Here is a 14,654-nt window from a genome sequence, read left to right on the forward strand (position 1 = left end):
CTTCCCTGCTGTGTGAGTATTTATAGAGTCGTGTGAAGTTCTAGTCCAAACTTCCTGAGTCTGACAGCGTCTGATCCAAATGGCTGAGTAATGAAGTGGGAAGAGCCAGTATTTCTGGGATACAGTATACATATGCCTCACTGTAAATTCCCTTATTCCATATGATTTTTGAACATGAGGGTCAGATACTAAAGTCTGACATTTAATGATGACATTTTACATGACTGAAGCCTTTTTTTAGTTCTCACACTCCACCTGAACAACTGGTAAAATCTGAACATTAACTACTGGAAATAACTCCTTGGTCAGACCAGAAGGCTGCACACCAACACTCATGCACACAACAAAAGGGAGTGCATAAGCTACAGATAACCACTAAAGGCAAGGACATATGTTGAGCATTAGCATACGGTAAGGAGAAGTACCTTTATATGCCATGTAGACCACTCGGTGGGCTTGAGGAGCTCCATTGAGCTGTCTGTGTGCTATGGCATGTAAGCTCTGCGGACGCTTTTGTCCTCCCAGTGGATTGTTCATTGGGTCTGCAAAGTAATTCACCGGAGCTCTGAGGCCATTAAACGTACTCCTCTGATGAGGCTCAGGGTTGTAACAACCTTGGCTGCACAGTTCTAGCATGTATCACTGAAGTGTATCTGCTTGGCTGTCTCCTGGTCCCCTACCTCTACTGTTTACAGTTGTATCTCAGACATATGATACACGACTCTGTGCTTGGGGCACCGCATGGATGGGGTCTTTGCTTTGCATTTGGTAAGCCCTAGGTGCCTGAAGGTTGGACCTCAGTTTGTATAAAAAAAAAAAAGACAAAAAAAGAGAGCCCCCCAAGTCCCTCATCCAAACTTTTGTTAAGGAGACTGGAGCTGGTCGGGCCCGGCTGGGAGTACATCACATCCCTAATGGCCTTAGCCTTCAATGGTAACCAGTAATTAAGCCCTTCCGAGGGCGATACACACAGGAAGTATAAATATTGGTTCTTGGATATAACTCTAGTTCTATGTGTAAATGCATGATCCGGCCCGGTCCCGGTAGATGTTCGGTGTGTGCAGTAGTGAGTACAAAAGTCTGCTTCAGGGTGCCGAGGATGAGGAATTAACTAATAGCGAGGCCCATTAGGGGGCCACACACATACTCATTCAGCTGGAGTTATGTGTAGTATCTACTATTTCAGTTGAGTGGAATTGTTTTTTGTCCAAGGGCCAACGAAGGTGAAATGTGCTCGCCAGCTTATATCCACATGTACACAAAAGGCATTGGATCAAACTCTTCAATAAGTGGCTAATTTAAATCCACAAATAAAAGAGAAGATATACTGTTCCGTCACACTAGATTTGGTAGAATGTGTTTTTGCTTTGCCTGAGCCACTTTCACAGCTATTTCTTAAGCAAACCTTATTTCATGCTTACGTTGTGCTCTGTTTGTGTACTTTTTTACATACCTGCAGAGCATCTGGCACACACATCCACCTCTGCCAGGTTAACCCTACATTTTTCAGGAAGCAGCAAACTTTTTATCTCCTCTGCAGATAAGACATTGTGGCTTTCCTCTCTTTGAATCAAGCCAGGTATTGTGAATCTCCTATATTAAAAAAAAAAAAAAATGTGTCCAGCCCTGTGGCTGAGCCTGCGGGGGCGTCTTCCCCATTGGAGTGGGCCCTGCTGTGGGAGCACTGTCAATATTGTATCCTCTAGCACAATCTTCATTAGCTGCCTGTTCACTGTCCTTATTTTCCGTGCTGCCTCTTAACTTTACAGAAGTGGAAATCAAGTGCGGTTGGTTTATTCTTTGACATAGTAAGGTCACATGACATTTGGCTAATAGATAGTACTGAGTGACAGTGTGTCACTTCAGATCCCCTAAAAATCACACTCTATTGTTTAATACAAGAAATTTGCATGAAAATCCATAAATGCTTTGTTTGCAATATATTGCTACTGAGTTATTTTAAACATGGTATCGTTTTGAAAGCTACATAAAACAAATATTGAGCTCATTAAGCTCATTAAGCTCACTGCAACACTGTGATGCAGTCAGGAGCACAGTAGTTTTTTGGCAGTAGCCTATTATTAAAGAGATTTGAAATGCTGAGTGAAATTGTTCTGACATGTATTAAAAGCTGTGGCCCTTAGCTTTCCCAACACCTTGGAAGAAAGTCCTGATTCATAAGTGTCGCATTAATCAACTAAACTAAATGTTAATTTGATATAAATAAAGGTTCAACTGGGAAATTCCCACTGCTGAAGTTGACAAAGTAGCCGGGATGACACTTTGAAGTTTAAAGGACATTTTTGCTTGAAGGCATACTGAAAGCTTTGTAGACACACTGCTCCGCTTGTTTCATCTGGCTTTAAAGTCAAGGCTGTGCATGTGTTACTCAGGAAACCTTTCATGGTCCAATGTTCAGTGGCTCTGAGGCGCAGAATGAAAGAGGCGAGTGGGCACATATGTCCTGCCTCTATCTGCCACTCCGACTCAGGATTTGGAGGAGGGAGGTTACACAGCGATAAACACTCGCTGCCATGGTGAGCTGTTCATTGAAAGGTCAGTGTTAAAGCTTTGCCAGAGGCTAGCTTTAATTATATCTGTTATTACACATAATTCCATTAGACGGCATGCCTTTGAAGGTTCACAGACGTGTTTATTCGGCCCGTCTTTGACTTCAATGGCTCCCGCTGTGAGACTTTCTTCAGCTGAGTTGAAAAGCAAAGTGAAATTGTATTATTTCTTCTCTTTGGTCTTTTGTCCCTTTGCTATGCTTCATTTGATTCCACATCATTAAAACCATGCTGCATTAGAGCTTATGTCTTTGTGTAAAAAATACAAACAGGACAAATTGCTGAGATTGAACTCCCTCCCCAGAGTTTTTAATTCAGAAGAGAACAAAATCCAGAAGTCCAATGCTGTAGTGGCTGAGGAATCAGAGGCGATATTCACAAAACATCCAAAAGCTAAAAGTAGGTCCTAACTGGGTGAGTTAAGAGAAACTTGACTTGATTTCAAGACTTTAGGCTTTATTTTCATCAAGCTGGGCTCACCGCAATTGCGGGTTTAACTCCTTTGGACTGTGAGTGCATTTCAGTGTGGCCAAGGTTTTTGGTAATTTGGTGAACACGAACACAAGCACATCTGTGGCGCAGCACGGTGCAGTGGTAAAGTAGAAGGAATAGTTCATTCGAAGGGGTATGTCACAGCTGACTTCAATCATGACCAATCTAATCAGCTCCTCTCATCCCCTTTAAAACCACGGAGGCGCAGTGTATTGTCAATTTGGCGATGGACCGCCATCCGAACTTTGCAAATTTGCATCATTTTCAGATGTAGAGGTGAACTATATGCCCTGAGTTTTGGCTTTTTACTACTCTCAAACCCAAGTTTCAGAACACAAGCCCCCTTGCTAGCATCACGCCACAATATGTGATCCATACACATCAACTTTATATTGAGAATTTTCTAAATTTTTAAACCAAAGTAAGTTGTTTGCTATTAATAACGTGAAATGGGAGATGATGGTTGATGTTTTGACCAGTGGATTTATTGTCATAATTATTAATGTAAAAGGAACACAGTATTTTTTTTCCACATTTACTTTGTGTTTGTCCAGCTATAGTTTATTGTATATCTCAAACCAAATATACAATATATACAATATTATCTCATGAACTCATTAAGCTTTGATGTGCATACATATAAATATTACTTTTTTTTTCTCCAAAAACTCTATTTTAATTTTTCTTTTGTGAGCAAAAAAAAAAACAGCTGCAAGATTTATTTGTTTTTAGTCTCTTCAGACTTCCAATGATTTTTGTGAAACAGAGGTGAATGTTGAGCTTCTGAGAGTAGATTTATCATTGTGGCTGAAAGCCGAGGAACCCAAATAAATTTGACAACTCCAACAATATATTGATCATGTCAAATATAGTCAGAAGACTGCAGGTAACTTGGGTAACAATAACAATTTAATAAAAACGAATAAAAATAGATTTTTAGATAAGAGATCGTTTTAGAGATATTGAATTAAAACCCCCAGGTGCTGATTTTTTTTTTGAGTAAATATATCTGTAACATTTAGTGAATTTACTGCTTCAGTTCAGTGCAGCAGCTTATAGCAGAGATGTACTCTGCAGAGCTTAAAGTAAATCCTCAGCCTGTTTGAAACAGCAAAGATTTCTTTATCTGTTTCCCTGGAAATGGGAGCACATTCCCATTTTATCACATATGTGTGTGTGTGTGTGTGTGTGTGTGTGTGTGTGTGTGTGTGTGTGTGTGTGTGTGTGTGTGTGTGTGTGTGTGTGTGTGTGTGTGTGTGTGTGTGTGTGTGTGTGTGTGTGTGTTGTGAAAAATCTGTTAACTGATTATTTCTCACTTTGTCACCTAAAGTTAATTTTGTGAATTTGAGTCCAGCAGGAGAAGCGTCAGCAGCTGATTTTCCACATTGAGTTTCTTCTGTTGAAAAAGTGTCAGCCAAAACTAAAGCTCATTAAAATCAATGCTGTGTGTTTCCATTTATATTATATTCACATTTATGTGCAGCAGCTCCTTAAGGAAGCACCAGAAATCCCTTCCAAGTTTGTCAGACTCTCTTTCCTTCATACAACTAAATATGTTTAGACACAGTTTAGTTACAAACAGTGAGTGAGAAGAGAACTACCAATTGGAGCAATAAAGTGACTCTACAAAAATAAATGAAGTGGCATATTTATGAACCGTCATTCACCACAGCCAACTCACTTGGAGGTCCATAATCACCATTGGGAACCGGGGATTCACATATGTGACGTCTTATTTTCTTACCTCAACCAGTTTATTTACCACAAGAGGTTGTCTGGGGTGTTGCATAATTGTCCAATATTCTGTTAGCGCTGCAAACTTTTCTTTGTTTGGCTAACCTGATTAACATGAACTCATTAACACAAATACACAGCCCAAACTGGAGGCCTGGATGGAAGCTAGAAATATAAGTGGCCACCCTGCGAGCTAACTGGACTGTTGCGAGGCCAGCCAAAGGTCACATTTGTATTTAGGCTTCAGAGCTGGCTGCCTTAGAACTGATCTCGAGGCCCGGAGGGTGCAAAAGTATCACAAACAACAATTTTTCCACTGAATAAACCACTGTTCAGAACAATAAGTGTAGTTAACAGTAAGCCTTGCTTTAGTACCTCATGTTAACTCGTGCTTTCATCTGTGCTGCATGTAGAGGAAACACTGCATTTGTTGCTGAACTGCTCAGAGCTGCAACGTGCTGTATTCCAAAGAACATGTGAAAAGAGGCATTGTTGTTTGGATAAGTAAAGGTGAAAAAAAAATATATAGGTAAGGGGAGGAGGTAAATTGATCAACAGAAGTTCCTGGCTTTGTAGTGTGCTGTTATTAGAGTGTGGGTTGAGATATAAAATCAGCTCAGAAAAAAGCTTGAACAAAATGCTATTCAAGAGAGTTAAGACAAGGTCAGCGGCGTCTCTCCAATCATTAATGAGATCTGTAAAAATAACGGTATTGCGAAACATCTCCACATTCTAATAAATTTGTGATAGATAGACGAGTTCACAACTCCTAATTAGATTCCACACAGTGGCTGAAATGTAAATATATATTTGGGTAGGGAATTGGGGTGCAGTTGTGATTGAGGCAACTACAGATGGTGGAATGCAATCCACAGGCTGTGTATTTTTTATAGATGTCACAATTCATACTTTAGGAGGTAGAAAAGAGACAATTGTAAGAGAGAGGATACAGAGTGTCATTATTTTGGTGGGCATGATACTAATAAAAGACAAATAAGGAGCCATACCAATATCTTCTATACCATTAACACACATATCGTAGTTATTTTGACTCCCACATACACTGTCCAGCTGCTGAGATACTCAGCAGAGCATCAAAATGAGGATTATTCCCTGCCTGAAAATAATTGAGTCAACGTTTGAGATTACTTCGCCATGTTGGGGAAATCAATATGTTCAGACACTGCTCCTGTTGCACGTTATTGTCTGAGTACAGTACCGTGATGAGCACAGTGCAGGGGGAGAAATGAACCTAACTATTCCAAGTTTCATCACTTGAGCATTTGCAATTATATGCTGGATTTGCACTTAGATTCTGGAAATGAGCAATGGACACCCATGTAAAGCTTTTGCTTACTCATAAAGTGTATAGCTTACCTCTGTTCCAAGCATGTCACGGTACTGCGCTGTGTTCGTACGTAACAGGGAGCAGTCTCTAAACTTTTTGATGGCCCTTTGTATACTTGTGTATACTGTTAAAGATTTATGTCTGCAGGAATCAGGGAAGTTGCAGTTTAGTGTCAGAGTAGGATAAAGAAGTAAAAAAATATTGAGGAACAGACCAGCACGTTGTTTGTTTTGGTCTTTTCATGAGGTTTGTCCACCCCACCAGACTGATCTCTGAAAACAAAAACCAGAGACAGAATAATTTTCATCCTGTCGATCTCAGAGCAGCAAAGAGAGTCCCATTATAAAAATATTTTAAGAGGGAACCATCACCATTTGACAGACAGGTGATTGACAGCTGTTTAAGGGAGGTTAGTTGCTTGCTCTAATAGTCAGTCAAGCTGTCAACAATACATGATGCAATAATATCACCTGGTTGTGTATCAAAAGAGACACCCCTCAGTCTGTCATAGATTATGGAATACTGTTGGACTTCTGCAAAGGAATCATCTGAAATAAATTAAAGCTAAACAAGCCCAATATTTTTGTGGAGGTTTATTTTGGTCTGAACAAAAGCATTTTCAATTCCAAATAATAACTTTCAGACCATGGGCCTCCAACCTGTAGACCACAATCTACGCGGTAGAAAAGGTAGATTGGATTAACGAAAAAATACACACAAAGAGGACTGGTGCAAAATTAGTAATATTAAAAACACTGCAAGAAAAGCAACATTTATGTTGTAATTACAACGAATTGAAATTCAAATTTTAATTTGGTAATGTTGTCAGTAATAATGGAAAGCCTCACTAAACTGAGATTTGGGAACATAGTTGGTGCGCAAGGGTACATTCACAGCAAATCCTGGCCTGTTCATTTCATTTAAGCTGGTGTTAAAACTAAAACAAAAAGTAAACAAGGCGACAGAGTTAAAAACAGTGAGTTTAATTGAAAATGTTAAGATATGTGAATTTCGAAGCATTAAATAAGATTAAATTCCAGAATTATTTTAGCCATGTTAGCTGTGTGGTCCCAAAGATGGTGTTAGTGATAGCATGTCAGTTGGTCCGAACCGAAATGTCCTAACTATTTTTTAACATTTCAAATACATTATTTAATGACATTGTGTCCAGATGATGAATTATAATGGGATCATGGATCAATAGAAAAGGCTTGAAAACAGCTTTTGAGTAGCTAAAACCTGGCGTCGGAAGTAAAATGGCTGGCAGTAACATCAATATTCTGTAGTTTGAGTTTTCCTCCTAAGCTTCATTACAGTTTGTGATGAATACCTCATGTTGCCATGTATTAGTGTCTCCATCTAATTTTCATCCCCAGGTTGAAATATTAACCGCTCCCACTTTAGTGAACATCATCTCACACTGTGTACATGGCTTCTCATTTTCAAATGAGTCCTGCTTTACTGAGCAGCAAACTGCAAAGTACTTTAAAATGAGGACTTGAGCTCTGTCATTGTTAGCAATTGTGACACGAGACAGATGGATGTAGTTTAAATATGAAGGAAGGCTGGGGGGAAAAAAAAACAGCATGTTCAAACGGGAGACACAACATAATTTATCAGCAGTTCATATTCAAGTGGCTCAGATGTCAAAATTCCAACTAATTGTGATCCAACAGTGCCGTGAACAAGTTTTTATGACTTTCTATTACAGAAATTCATGGTCCCCTGAGGATGGTGAGCTCCTCAATTGGTTATAACTATACATATACATATACATATACATATACATATACATATACATATACATATACATATACATATACATATACTATAACTTCATGCAAAGTATGTCAGTACCTACTGGATTGATTGGCACCCATGAATGTTTTTAACAGAGCTGATTAAGCACCACCACTTGGCTGTGCTGACAGTTTTTTTTCCAGTGGTCACTTGAAGTTTTGCAAAGAATGAAGAATGAATTATTGTGGCCAAAATAATTAAGGATAATGAAATTATTGCAATATCACAAAATCAAAATAGTAAGCTGTATTAGAAAAATGGTCACATTGTAGCTTTGATGATAATAAGTTGCGGTATTATTTAGTATTTATATATTTATGTCTTTGTTGAAATGTTCCAAAACTACATTATTAAAAGTACATTTCTACCCATCACTAAAACCTATTTAATTTGGTTGCATAATCCAACCAGAGGGCATGATGGGAAATGCTAATTTGTTTGACTAATGCCATATTTCAAATGTCAATGGACAAATAAAGAAAGCTTTGACTTTTTGTTTCTCCTCTGATGATGCTCTCCCATTTTCACTGCAGCTCCTAGTTGTTGTGGAGTATCTTCCATTACTGTCCCTTCAGGAAATCGTGATCGCAATAATTAACGCAAATTCAAACAAACTGGAACATTTGCGCAAGTTGGAATTTTGTTTAAATTCCCTTCCTTTGCAAAAGGATTTAATCAGCAGAAGCTGTGTATTAACACATAAAGTGCGTGTTTTTGGACAAAACTCACTTTACCAACTCAAATAAATCCTCATTAACAGTCAATACGGCTCTCCTCCTCACCAAAACAAACTGTGCACCGGAGGAAACACAAACAAACGAAACAAATGGAAGCGGAGGGGTTTGCGGAAGGTTTAGAATAAAATGCTTATTATTAATGGAAGTGATTACATGTTACTGTATGGTACAAAAACATTATACACACCAAGTTGTAAGAGACTGCACTTTGTTTTTGTGCATACAGTAGGCCTATGTGTTGAATTGACATTAATTAAACAGCATCTAAAGCTCTTATTTAGACGGCCTTATTTGGTCTATATATATATATATATATGTTTTGTAAAGCTGTGACTTATGATTTTTTTTTAACTCTGAGCCCCATGTTTTTCTAAATTCAATAAATAAATTAAAGAAAAGATTAGAACTAAAATATGTATGTGATGTGCAGCATTAATATTATCACAGCTTCGTGATTACATAGATTCCTTCATCAGGTAGTGCTTAAAAAAAAAAAAAAAAAAAAAAAAAAAGTTCTTTCTCAACAAAAACTAACTTAAAACTCCATAATTTACATCGCAATGTTTGAGAAAATCCACCGCATAATTTGAAAAAAAAACCTCAACAGAATCCTGGAGGTACTGACCATTAGTCAGATCTTCAGCAAGTGGAATGGATCTCCTCGCTCAATTTCTAGTTTTCCTCCTTTTTCAAATGAACCCAACACCCTTTGATTCTTTAGTTCTTTTGCTTTGTTGAGCCTTTGATTTGTTTGATTGATTATATCGACAGACAATTCCACCTCAATCTAAATGGCGGTAAACTCCGCGATATGATATCTGTGCTATATTGTACATAGGCTAACATGCTTCATGCAAACCTACAGAAGTTGAAGTTTGGCACTTTAATAGTGTCCCTAAACATATTTCAAACTGAAGGTGCTGATCCATATGGAACAAATGAGGAGGGTGTTTGAATACTACTACCAGTCACCTGTCATGATAAATTCACTATTGACTCCAATCCTGTGAAGTTCAATTTGTGGTTTTGAAACCAACCAGATGTCAAGAAACCGTTTTGTTAAAATGCGTAGAAAAATAAAATTCGCATTAAGATGTAAGACGAAACTGCTGCCATCACACTGCCAGTGGCTTGACCTTTGTAGATTTAACTACATTATCCCATACCCTCGCAATGAAGAGAGGCTGCCCAGGAGAGGCAGCAGCTCCAGTCTGATGCTCTGTGTAATGCAGGAATGGGTTCAGAGTGGAATCAATTTTACTCTGAAAGTATGTGAACGAAGTCGTGTCTTGGGGGAGTGACAGTAGATGGCCTCTCAGCTCATTGTAGATGGTGTGATAATAACGGCAGCAGGGTCTTAAATGTTTTATCTCCATCTTTCTCCCATCAGCCCTTGAGATCAGACTTAACAGGCGAGATCTGAACTCACACTACTCCTCTTTCTTCAACGGGATAACACTTCAGCTGCATGCTATTTGTGAAATATAATATAGTATTTTTTATACCAGTGTTGCTTCAACAGTAAAGTCATGTTCACACTATTTTATGCATGTCTGTTATTTGCTCTAAATTATCATGGAAAAGAGCTGTAAGTTAGTCAGTTACAGCTAATTTTAGGAAATAACCCTTGAAATGATTACTCCATTCAACATCCAGTCAAAATGTATTTGTAATTTCTCTTCCATTTATGTTTAACTTGGTGCTTGTCTGCAGACATATTTCACACTATTGCATGTGCAGCTGTGTGTAGCATGTGCTGTATCCTGAATAAAAGTATCTGTACTCAACTGAGCTGGAATTAATCAGGTGAGAGTTTAGCAACTAAATATTGTCTATGAGTTTTATTGTCGGTTCAATATTACATAGCTCTGTCTTGCAAATGTTTCTGAACAGACAAAAACCTGAATTGATGAGCATCAACATTTATTTCTTACATTTATTCTGCCCAGCTCTTACTGTCCACATTTTTCTGCTTATATTTTTACTAATGCTGTCAACATGGCTCAAGGGTTGGCCCAGTCAGTCTTCCCTCCTACCACTTTGGTTCAGACTGAAATATCGCAACAATCACACAAATGATTGCCACAAAATTGTATTCAGAATTTGTTCATATTGTGATGTTCCCCAACTTTTTCTCTAACACATCCTAACAGGGTTGATATGTTCGGCTTTAAATGAAATACCTCGACAACTAATGAATGGAGTGTAAGGGATTTTAGTACAGACATTATTTGTGTGCAGAGGATGAACCCTAATGACATTAGAATACATTTCCTCTGGCACCACCAGCAGATCATATGTTTCACTTTTTCAGTAAGCTATTTCAAAAACATGGATTATAGTGAAGTTTGGTTCCCAGAGGATGTATCCTGCATTTCGCTCTGCAATAAAGTCAACGTATGTGGTTTTCAGTGAAAAAACTCATTCACTATTACATTCAATTTGGTAAGCACATTCATGTCCCATTCAGGAAAAAGTAATGAATTTAGTGACATTAGGTGTCATCATCAGGTGAAATTTCAGTGAATTAAATCATTTGGAAAACACCTTATGGACTACTTAGTGATTCCTTTATCTTGTTTGGAAACAATTCGGTTTTTAAGCCTTTGCTGCAGTAATGTTTACTGCGGGAGTTTGGAATCCCTGGACGGAGCCTGCGGCAGGCGGTAAGGGAGATGGCAGAAGCAGCTGAGCAAGGTTATCTCTGGATTTGGCGGAGCAGGAAAGTTACCTCGTGTACAGAAAGTATGAATTTGTGGCTTTGAGCAAAGATACTGCTGCCAAACTATGTAGCCAAAGTAAGTTATACTAGACTAGATGTGAAGCAGCTGAAGCAGAGGTGGTGGGTGTGGGAATAGACAGACGTAGTTCTGGGACACCAGGACTCGGTTGAGCCTTCCTGAGATGTCGTGGGCCTCGATGACACACCGGTGAAGGAAGGTGCCTACTTGATAAACCCAGTAAGATAGTGCACACTCTCACCTTGTTGGTAAAGGCTTCATACTAGGTAGTGTCTGTGGGAAATGTGTGTAATCGTAATAATTAGTGTTAGCGGTTAGAGTTTGTGAGGCATTTGGTAGGTGAAGAGAGGTAGTGAAACTGAGTCAGTCAACCATTGTTAGTCCGCAGTAACACGGCACTTGTTGTGTACATTAAAACTATCTTTGCTGCAGTACATTCCTGTTCTTCTTCCTTTAAGATACCTCTGAGACAGCTTTGAGGTTTAAATAATTGAGGTCAGACCAACTGGACATGATTTTTTTTTTTTTTTTGTCGTTAATCTTGTTTCTTTTCCCGTTGAGATTTTCTGCGACGAATAGCCAGTGAATCGCTCCTTTGTGGCTAAACTTTAAGAAAGAAAGCAAATAAATCTAGGACTTACATTCTGTGGTTTGGTACTCTCTGCAGCCTCTACTGTACTTTGCTTCACTTTCTGTCAGAGGCATAAAGTTCTAAAACTCCACCACTGCTCTAGTTCATCTGTCCCAGAGGCAATGCTGCAGGAGCAATATCACAAACTTCAATAGTGTTTTTTTTTAGGAGAGGTGCCTTTTGCGAGAACAAATGTGAGAGTTAAATGATGTGATGAGGAGAGGGACAAACATCCATGAAACCAGGAGGGAAATCAGCTTCTTGCAGCAGCAGAGAAAAGGACCCAGTGCAATTAGTCATAACAGATAAAACTGTCATAAAAGATGAATATAATGTGATCAAGCTATAGTGTTGTCATCACCTCAAAACCTCTTGTCTTCTTTTATGCCAACTTTCTAAGAAGCAGAATAATCAAGCCTGCTTTTAAATGTCATTGACAATGAAGCAAACCTTCTTTGTTTAGTTGTTGAAGGCTAGCTGCAAGCTAGTGGACCTGAGACTCCTTCGCAGGTCAATACTGGACCTTCAAGCTCAACTTAATTCTATGAGCTTCAAACTGCTCTAAAAAATATAAAGTCATACAACCTTGCAGCTCTTTTCAATCATAGAAATGTCAGGACCTTTACAATTATTTCAAACAGGAACAAGCTACATTTTACATTTAAGACTGATGAGAAATGTCAGCAGTCTTGTTCGGCTTTTGCTTGTTAACAAAAATATTGCAAGCAAAGATTTTTGCACGGGCTAAAACGTCATCACAGGCCATCTTGAAGAGGATGTGGAATATGAATAGCACCTGATTTCATGGTAATCCTTCCATCCAGACATCTCACTAAAAAACACAAACATGAATCTCATTGTGGTATCAAAGAGTTTCCCTCTTTATTCTCATGTAACCATCAAAGTCATCGTCCTCCTCCACAATCATGCCTTCGTCCTCTCTTTTTTTCACATTTCTCATCGTCCCTCATTTGCCCTTCCCCACTTTGTCTTCCTCATCTTCAATTTCCTCATCATCTGCCAGCAGCCTGACAAAGCAGAATAAAGCAGGTCAAGTTAAGAGCATAACATAATTGTTGCTACATAAATGGATGAAGGCATTTTAACCTGGTAATGCGGAATCCTGCAGGTTCAGTATCGTCAGTGAGATATTTGTGGTTATCTGACAGTGTTTGATGTCTTGAAGTATTAATGAACCCTCTGACCTGTTTTATTGACAGGATATAAAAGTTTAATGGTCCCCATGGCGACATGTCAGAGCAGAAGAGTAAAATAAGAACCAGACAAACGGTAAAGATGATTAAAACATTACAGCAGAGACATAATGAAGCACACAGAGAAAATAAAACCCGTCTACAGCTAAACGGAAGGGAAGATGAGCATTTCATGAACAGATTGACAGATACGTATAGTATAGTAGTATATATCTTTGCTCCCAGACTTTCAAACTGCTGAAAAAACATTAGACGCATGAGGTTGTTAATGGTATTTTGTATTTGCAAACCACAGTATGTTTGTTGGAGATTTGTGGGGCATTGGTAAAACAGGGTTTGTTTGTTCGATTTTGTTTAACCCGGTATCACGGCAAGACATGAAATGGACACTACAGAAGACGTGTAGTAGCCACGCTTTGGCCTGTCTTGGCGTGAAAGTTCCACGTTTTCCTGTAGTGGATGAAAATGACACATACTGCATGCTTTGAGCCATGTGATTTACAGGAAAATGAAAGTGATAGCTGAAACACGTGTTGGGGTTAACTACATGAGCACGGTGGGGGATAAAATATTCCATGTGTTTTCTGGTGGTTAACTCGTTGTTCTGGACATGATTTTGTATTTTGCAGAATTATTTTCTGATCATTGACCTGGACATTCAAATAAGCCTTACTAATTGTCCATAATTCTACTGAGAAGTCAGAGACAAACCACAGTTGGCGAATCGTTTCCAGTCGTTGCATCCCAATGGCCAATGGAGGATTTTGAAACTATCGGAGCCGCCTTTGACCATTGATCACCATTTGTGCTGAAACTCTACCACTGCTGAAACTACCTATTTTAAAGAAAAAGCACTTACCAGACACTGTCCAGGGTCCCGAAAACAGATATACTGTATACATGTTTCATATTTTTCTGATAGCAAATAAGTAGCTCTCACGAGAAAATGGATGACAACAGAAATTCCCACTGAAGACTTGAACAAGAAAAGTTTGAAAGCTGTTGAAAATCTTGGATTGATCATGCATCCTCATTTAGAACAGATTTATGTGATCCAAAATGGTTCTTTTAGCTACTCTTCTGTTTAATGTTCATATTTTCATTTTTTGTTCTTATAATTTCTTTACTATTTGTTTAATATGTATTTTTTACAGTGTGCTTTTAAGTTATTTAAACTTTTTTTTTTCACCCGTGTTAAAATTGGAACATTACGTTAAGATGTTTTACAAGACATGTTTCAGGTTTGTTCCAAATAAAAAACTTTTTTTTGTTTTAAATAAAGTGTTGGACTTCAACTTCATTACATTGGCTATCGACACTGATCGCTGATTGGTCAGCCCTTCAGAGTGACCAAGCAAACGTTAATGAGAACAGAGTTTCCGATCAC

At 38.5% G+C, this 14,654-nt stretch overlaps 1 protein-coding gene across 1 annotated transcript in view; it reads left to right on the top strand.

Moving 5' to 3' along the window:
• The window catches only part of LOC138633114 (metabotropic glutamate receptor 8-like), a 159,802-nt gene that overhangs the window by 79,588 nt on the left and 65,560 nt on the right, over positions 1-14,654 (top strand). The window lies entirely within an intron of this gene.

Source organism: Brachyistius frenatus, unplaced genomic scaffold (genome assembly GCF_029030835.1).
Source record: "Brachyistius frenatus isolate BFR_SWC_R1_liver_20210118 unplaced genomic scaffold, ASM2903083v1 Contig_208, whole genome shotgun sequence".
NCBI classification, from domain to species: Eukaryota; Metazoa; Chordata; class Actinopteri; family Embiotocidae; genus Brachyistius; species Brachyistius frenatus.